The sequence below is a fragment of the Macaca mulatta genome, chromosome 1 (assembly GCF_049350105.2).
Source record: "Macaca mulatta isolate MMU2019108-1 chromosome 1, T2T-MMU8v2.0, whole genome shotgun sequence".
Lineage (NCBI taxonomy): Eukaryota > Metazoa > Chordata > Mammalia > Primates > Cercopithecidae > Macaca > Macaca mulatta.
Window position 1 is genome coordinate 31514038 of NC_133406.1, and position 7498 is coordinate 31521535.

Consider the following 7498-nt stretch of genomic DNA (forward strand, 5'->3'; position numbering starts at 1 on the left):
GGAGACGAGGGCGAGGATCCTCCCTCAGAAGGCGGGGCGGGCGGAGGGGCGGGGCGGGCGCGGGAGCAAAGCTCTGAGTCACCGGCCACCAACGCCCGGGAGGGAGGCCGGCGACGCTCTCCGCCGCGACCCAAAGTCTCACACTCCCTGAGCCGAGGAACCGGTCCCTCCGTCCGGCCTGCCCTCCCGCACCGGCGCCTTTGGGCTCAGCGGGCCAGTGGCCAGATGGCGAGAGTAAATTGGAGGAATTTCTGTCGTTTCCATCGAACCCCGCAATACGTCTACTCTTTTGGCTTTCTCAGCCGTTGTCCCCCAACTCTGGTTTCTTTTTCACGTCTTGTCCCCCACCCCATTTGTCTTCTTCCATATTATCTAGGTTCTGGATCTCATCAGCTTTGTCCTCGTCACCCCTCTTGGAGTTCAGCCTCCTAAGGCTGTGAAACAGCCCAAAGGCCCGGACACGCTACTCCAAAACGTCTCTCCTGGGCTGTGTGAACAATAAGAGCTATTTGGGGACGACAGGAAAAGATGTGGCTCGTCGAAGAGCTCCTGAAATCTAACCTTGCTACTCTTTAAAAGTTTCTTGTCCCTTGTGGAAAAGGTGCCGTTTTGGTTTTGGGGAATGAGAGGTCCCTTCAGACAATTCATTTTAGCCAAACCCTCTTTAGCTTTTGAGAGGGGGAAGAAATGGGATTATCGTAACACCATACAGTACTGATTTCAAAATAAATCATCTAGAAGAGAAGAGAGAGAGAGAGAGTCCCCAAATAAACAACCATTTAATACTCTCTACTCGGCAGCATCACCTTTTTTGCTTCAGGACTTGACCAAGAGAGCAGAGATTATGTTTTTCTGTCCTTTCTTCACTGTTTACATCACAGTACCCCAAGAGAAGCACTTCTGCCTTTAACTTGATACATTGGAATCGCTATCACAGATAGTATTTTTGTATTATTTTAAAGAAATATCACACACCTTCCTAAACTCTTGGCAGAGAAGAATTCTTTTTAGTTGTTAACACCCTCCTGCTCCTGAAATCTCAGCTTCTGTTTAGAAGACCTATTGATGTCTTTCTATTGATTGGAATTTGCTGCCTTTGAACTGGGTTTAATCTGTAATCGTCTTTTCAGCCTACTAAATAGTAACCCTAGTCCTACAGAGAGTGAATTTCTAGCTACCATAGGGGGATTTAGGTTAGCATGTGCCAATCTAAAGGGATCTCTTAAAGCCTTTCCCTCCTCAAACCAGGCCTCTGTACCCTGCTAGGAAAAACAGATTAATCTGCTCCTCCTGCTTTTCCTCCTCCTCCCTTCTTCTCACTCCTAGGGAACCTTCCACAACAGAAGGTTTTAGCGACTGTTGCTAGGCAAACATGCCAACTTCCTTGTTTAGGTGAAGCAAGTAACTCAACTTCCATTACAAGCAACCTAGATAATGTAATTTCTTCCCCCCCACCCCACCCCCCAGACGGAGTCTTACTTTGTAGCCCAGGCTGGAATGCAGTGGGGTGATCCCGGCTTCTCCTCCCAGGTTCATACCATTCTCCTGCCTCAGCCTCCTGAGTAGCTGGAACTACAGGCGCCCACCACCACGCCCAGCTAATTTTTTGTATTTTTAGTAGACATGGGGTTTCACCGTGTTAGCCAGGATGGTCTCGATCTCCTGACCTCGTGATCCACCCGCCTCGGTCTCCCAAAGTGCTGGGATTACAGGCGTGAGCCACCGTGCCCGGCCAACTTCTTTGAACTATTAATAGTTGTACCTCAGTTGGTAAGGCTCCTTAAAAGGTTCCCTTAAGCAATATGATTTTTAAGTTGTTTATTTTTATCTCGTCAAAGTTTCAATTAAAAATACGTTAAAGGTCAGATACAGTGGCTCACGCCTGTAATCTCAACATTTTAGGAGGCTGAGGGGGGCGGATCACCTGAGGTCAGGAGTTCAAGACCAGCCTGACCAACGTGGAGAAACCCCGTCTCTACTAAAAATACAAACATTAGCCAGGGGTGGTGGCGTGCACCTATAGTCCCAGCTACTCAGGAGGCTGAGAAGGGAGAATCACTTGAACCTGGGAGGCGGAGGTTGTAGTGAGCCGAGTTCGCGCCATTGCGCTCCAGTCGGGCAACGAGAGCTAAAAAAAAAAAAAAAAAGTTAAAAATGGAGACGCTTCCCCAAACCCAAATTCATTTTAGTGATATAAAGACACATTTGACAGAAAAAGAAGAGCAGCTTTGAAGAAAACACGTATGTTCACAATAAAAAATAAAAAAACTAATCTGTGAGAAGTCATATGTTTTGAACTCCCCAGTCAGACTAGAAGTATAAGACACAGAAGATAAGGCCAGGAGCGGTGGCTCACACCTGTAATCCCAGCACTTTGGGAGACAGAGCGGGCAGATCACGAGGTCAGGAGATGAAGACTATCCTGGCCAACGTGGTGAAACCCCATCTCTACTAAAAATACAAAATTTAGCCAGGGGTGGTGGCGCGCGCCTATAGTCCCAGCTACTCCGGAGGCTGAGGCAGGAGAATCACTTGAACCCGGGAGGCGTAGGCTGCAGTGAGCCAAGATCGTACCACTGCTCTCCATCCTGGACGACAGCGAGACTCCATCTTGGCCGGGCATTGTGGCCCACGCCTGTAATCCCAGCACTTTGGGAGGCTGAGGAATGGATAGCCTGAGGTCAGGAGTTGGGAGATCAGCCTGGCCAACATAGTGAAACCACGTTTCTACTAAAAATACAAAAAAATTAGCTGGGCGGGGTGGTGGGCACCTGTAATCCCATCTACTAGGGTGGCTGAGGCAGGAGAATCGTTTGAACCTGGGAGGCGGAGGTTGCAGTGAGCGGAGATTGTGCCATTGCACTCCAGCCTGGGCAATAAGAACGAAACTCTGTCTCCAAAACAAACAAACAAACAAACAAATTAGCTGAGTGTGGTGGTGTGCACTTGTAATCCCAGCTACTTGGGAGGCTGAGGCAGGAGAATTGCTTGAACCCAGGAGGTGGAGGTTACAGTGAGCCAAGATCATGCCACTGCACTCCAGCCTGGTGATAGGCAAGACTCCATCTCAAAAAAAAAAAAAAAAAAAAAAAGATACAGAGGATAATTTGTCTCTTTAAACTGAGTCTATTTAGAAGAAAGATAATACGGATATTCAGCAAGGGGGAAAAATGATATTCTGGGTTTTATTCCCAAATTAACAATTATTTGAAAATTTAGCAAAATAAGCTCTTTTTAAAAAGTTTATTTAAAATGTTTTTACTCTTGTTAGAGTATTGAGATTTGTTGTGAGTTAATACAAATAAGATTAAATGAGGCCGAGCATGATGGCTCATGCCTGTAATCCTAGCATTTTAGGAGGCTGAGGCAGGAGGATTGCTTGAGGCCAAGAGTTCAAGACCACCTGGCCAACATAGTGAGACCCAGTCTCTATTTAATTTTTTTTTTTAATTTATAAAAGATTGATGACACCAGGTGAGGTGGCACACGCCTGTAATCCCAGAACTTTGGGAGGCTGAGGCAGGCGGATCACCTGAGGCCAGGAGTTTGAGACCAGCCTGGCTAACGTGGCAAAGCCCCATCTCTACTAAAAATACAAAAAGTGGCTAGATATGGTGGCACATGCCTGTCATCCCAGCTACTCAGGAGGCTGAGACAGGAGAATTGCTTAAACCCAGAAGACAGAGGTTGCAGTGAGCCCAGATGACGCCACTGCACTCCAGCCTGGGCGACAGAGCAAGACTGTCTCAAAAACAAAAACAAAAACAAAAAAATCACTATTTTGTAGCTTCAAGACAACTTAAACAAATTGGTTTTATCTCATATTTTGTTAATAATTCTGACCCTCTCTGGGCTCCGACCTAGTTCGCGGCGATATGGTCAAACGCACCAAGAAAGTCGGGATCGTAGGTAAATAGGGGACCAGCTATGGGGCCTCCCTCCGAAAAATGGTGAAGAAAATTGAAATCAGCCAGCAGGCCAAGTACACTTGCTCTTTCTGTGGCAAAACCAAGATGAAGAGACGAGCTGTGGGGATCTGGCTCTGTGGTTCCTGCATGAAGACAGTGGCTGGCGGTGCCTGGACGTACAATACCACTTCCGCTGTCACGGTAAAGTCCGCCATCAGAAGACTGAAGGAGTTGAAAGACCGGTAGACACTCCTCTACTCTTTGAGACATCACTGACCTACAATAAATGGGTTAATTTATGTAACAAAAAAATAATAATAATTCTAATGTGGAATACCCAGAAATTTAGACTTTGCTCTGACTTCCTCTACTGATATACTATGAAAATCAAATGAGTCATTTCATATAAAATATCAGTGCATGGCATATAGTAAGTACTCAATTTTTTCAAATTCATTTTGTGCATATGTTATTAGAGTCTTTTGTTTCTTAATCAGTCAGATAAGAATGACAAGTCATCAAATACATTTTTGCTCTTTGCATGAACCCTAAAAAAAGATTAATGCAACTTTTCAGATCATACACAAATCAGTTAAAATAATGCCTTATGTTTTCAATATGTATTCTAATATGCCTGTACTATATTTTCTGATATGCCTGTACTATATTGTTTGTTCCTCTGAATTTTTTTTTTTTTTTTTTTTTTTGAGACGGAGTCTCTCTGTCACCAGGCTGAAGTGCAGTGGCACAATCTCAGCTCACTGCAACCTCCGCCTCCCGGGTTCAAGAGATTCCCTTGCCTCAGCCACCCGAGTAGCTGAGACTACAGGCGGGCGCCACCACACCCAGCTAATTTTTTGTATTTTAGTAGAGACGGGGATTCACCATGTTGGCCAGGATGGTCTCAATCTCCTGACCTCATGGTCCTCCCACCTCGGCCTCTCAAAGTGCTGTGATCACAAGCGTGAGCCGCCGCGCCTGGCCTCCTCTGATTTTTTTTTTTTTTTTAGAATAACTTAAATGCTTTTTAGGTTAGGCTGCATGACTTTTTTAACCTATTACATGCTTTAAAATTGTTCTAGAATGTGTAAATGTCAGCCTAACACACTGTTTGTCATATTAAGGCTAGAAATGACCTTAGATACTCATTTATTTCAGCAGTTGAAGCTGAGAGTAAGAAAGACTGGATAGATCACTTACCTACACAACTACTTCTTTATAGATAAACACCATGTAATTGAGGAGGGGGTTAGGGAGCAAAGAGGGCTAGGAAAACAGGAGAAAAGATGAATGAGGTATGTATCCCTGCCTTAGAGAAACTGAATAACCTAGTAGGAACAATACAATAAGATATTCATGTAAACTAGAGTATAAAGTACCTTAGTGATTAGTGCATAGAAAGTACAGTCAGGCCAGGTGCGGTGGCTCATGCCAATAATCCCAGCACTTTGGGAGGCCGAGGCGGGTGGATCAGGAATTCGAGACCAGCCTGGCCAACGTGATGAAACCCTGTCTTTACTAAAAATACAAAAATAGCCGGGCATGGTGGCTGGTGTCTATAATCCCAGCTACTCAGGAGGCTGAGGCAGGAGAATCGCCTGAACCCAGGAGGTAGAGGTTGCAGTGAGCCAAGATTGTGCCATTGCACTCCAGCCTGGGCAATAAGAGTGAAACTCCATCTCAAAAAAAGAAAGAAAGTACAAAGTCCTCTGAAAGTTAAAATCATTCTAATGTCATGGAACCTACCTTCTGACAGGTGGCAATTCTGTGGTATCAGATGTGTACCCAGGGCCTAGAAATCCACTCAGCTCTCAATTTGGGACACCAGGGGGATGAAGGAGGATAATGAATGAGAAATTGAAAGGTATGAGAGTAGAGTTTGGACTAACTAAAAAACCTACCTCAGGCCGCTGGGTAGCCGGGATTATAGGCGTGAACTACCATGCCCAGCTGAGATAAGTATAAGATGTTTTATGTAAGCGCAGGGTAACCACAAAGCAAAAGCCCATAATAGATGTGCAGGCCAGGCACAGTGGCTCACACCTGTAATCCCAGCACTTTGGGAGGCCAAAGCTGGTGGATCATGAGGTCAGGAGTTCAAGACTAGCCTGGTCAACATAGTGAAACCTTGTCTCTACTAAAAATACAAAAATTAGCCCGGCATGGTGGCGCACGCCTGTAGTGCCAGCTACTCGGGAAGCTGAGGAAGGAGAATCACTTGAATCTGGGAGGTGGAGGTTGTGGTGAGCTGAGATCGTGCCACTGCACTCCAGCCTGGGCAACAGAGCGAGATTTTGTCTCAAAAAATATATATATATGTGTGTGTGTGTGTGTGTGTGTGTGTGTGTGTGTGTATACATATACAAATCAACCAGAATAACAAAACAATAACTAAAAAAAAAAAAAAAAAAACAGAAAACAATTTTTCAAACGGCACTTATAAGTCCTTACCTATATATAATTACTTTGAATGTAAATGGATTAAATTATATAATCAAAAGGCATAGAGTGGCTGAATAGATTTAAAAAAAAACAAAAAAACAAGACCCTTAGAGGCTAGGCATGTAATCCCAGCACTTTGGGAGGCCAAGGCGGGCAGATCACCTGAGGTCAGGAGTTCCAGACCAGCCTGGCCAACTTGGCGAAACCCTGTCTGTACTAAAAATACAAAAATTAGCTGGGCATGGCGGCAAGTGCCTGTAATCCTAGCTACGTAGGAGGCTGAGACAGGAGAATCGCTTGAACCAGGGAGGCAGAGGTTGCAGTGAGCCGAGATGGTGCTATTGCACTCCAGCCTGGGCAATAAGAGCAAAACTCCATCTCAAAAACAAAAACAAAAATTAGCCAGGCATGGTGGTGGGCACCTGTAAGTCCTGCTACTCAGGAGGCTGAGGCAGGAGAATGGCTTGAACCCAGGAGGAGGAGGTTGTAATGAGCCAAGATCATGCCATTGCATTTCAGCCTGGGTGACAAGAGTGGAACTTCATCTCAAAAACAAACAAACAAACAAACAAAAAAACACACAAAAAAAAAACAAAAAAAGAGAAAAAAAAGACCCTTGGAGCTGAAACAGTGGCTCACCCTTGTAATCCCAGTGACTCAGGAGGCTGAGGTGGGAGGATTGCTTGAGCCAAGAGTTGGAGGCTGCAGTGAGCTATGACTGTGCTGCCATACTCCAGCCTGGGCAACAGAATGAGACCCTATCTCTAAAAACAAACAAAAAACAAGACCAAATTATATGCTGCCTACATAAGACTCACTTCACCTTAAAGCAGGGGTCCCCAGCCTCTGGGCCATGGATCAGTACCGGTCTGTGATCTGTTAGGAACCTGGCCACACAGCAGATGAGCAGCTAGCAAGAGACCATCACCGCCTGAGCTCTGCCTCCTGTCAGATCAGTGGCAGCATTAGATTCTCATAGGAGCACAAACCCTATTGTGAACTGCACATGCAAGAATCTAATGCCTGATGATCTGAGGTGGAACAGTTTCATCCTGAAGCCATCCCCCACCCCTGTCTTGTCCATGGAAAAATTGTCTTCAAAGAAACTGGTCCCTGGTGCCAAAAAGGTTGAGGATCATTGCCTTAAA

The 7498-nt window shown here is 45.4% G+C and overlaps 1 pseudogene; it reads left to right on the forward strand.

Annotated features, from left to right (window-relative positions):
- Window positions 1–3875: 3875 nt before the first annotated feature.
- On the forward strand, window positions 3876–4177 carry LOC707861 (large ribosomal subunit protein eL43 pseudogene; annotated as a pseudogene).
- The last annotated feature ends 3321 nt before the right edge of the window (window positions 4178–7498 follow it).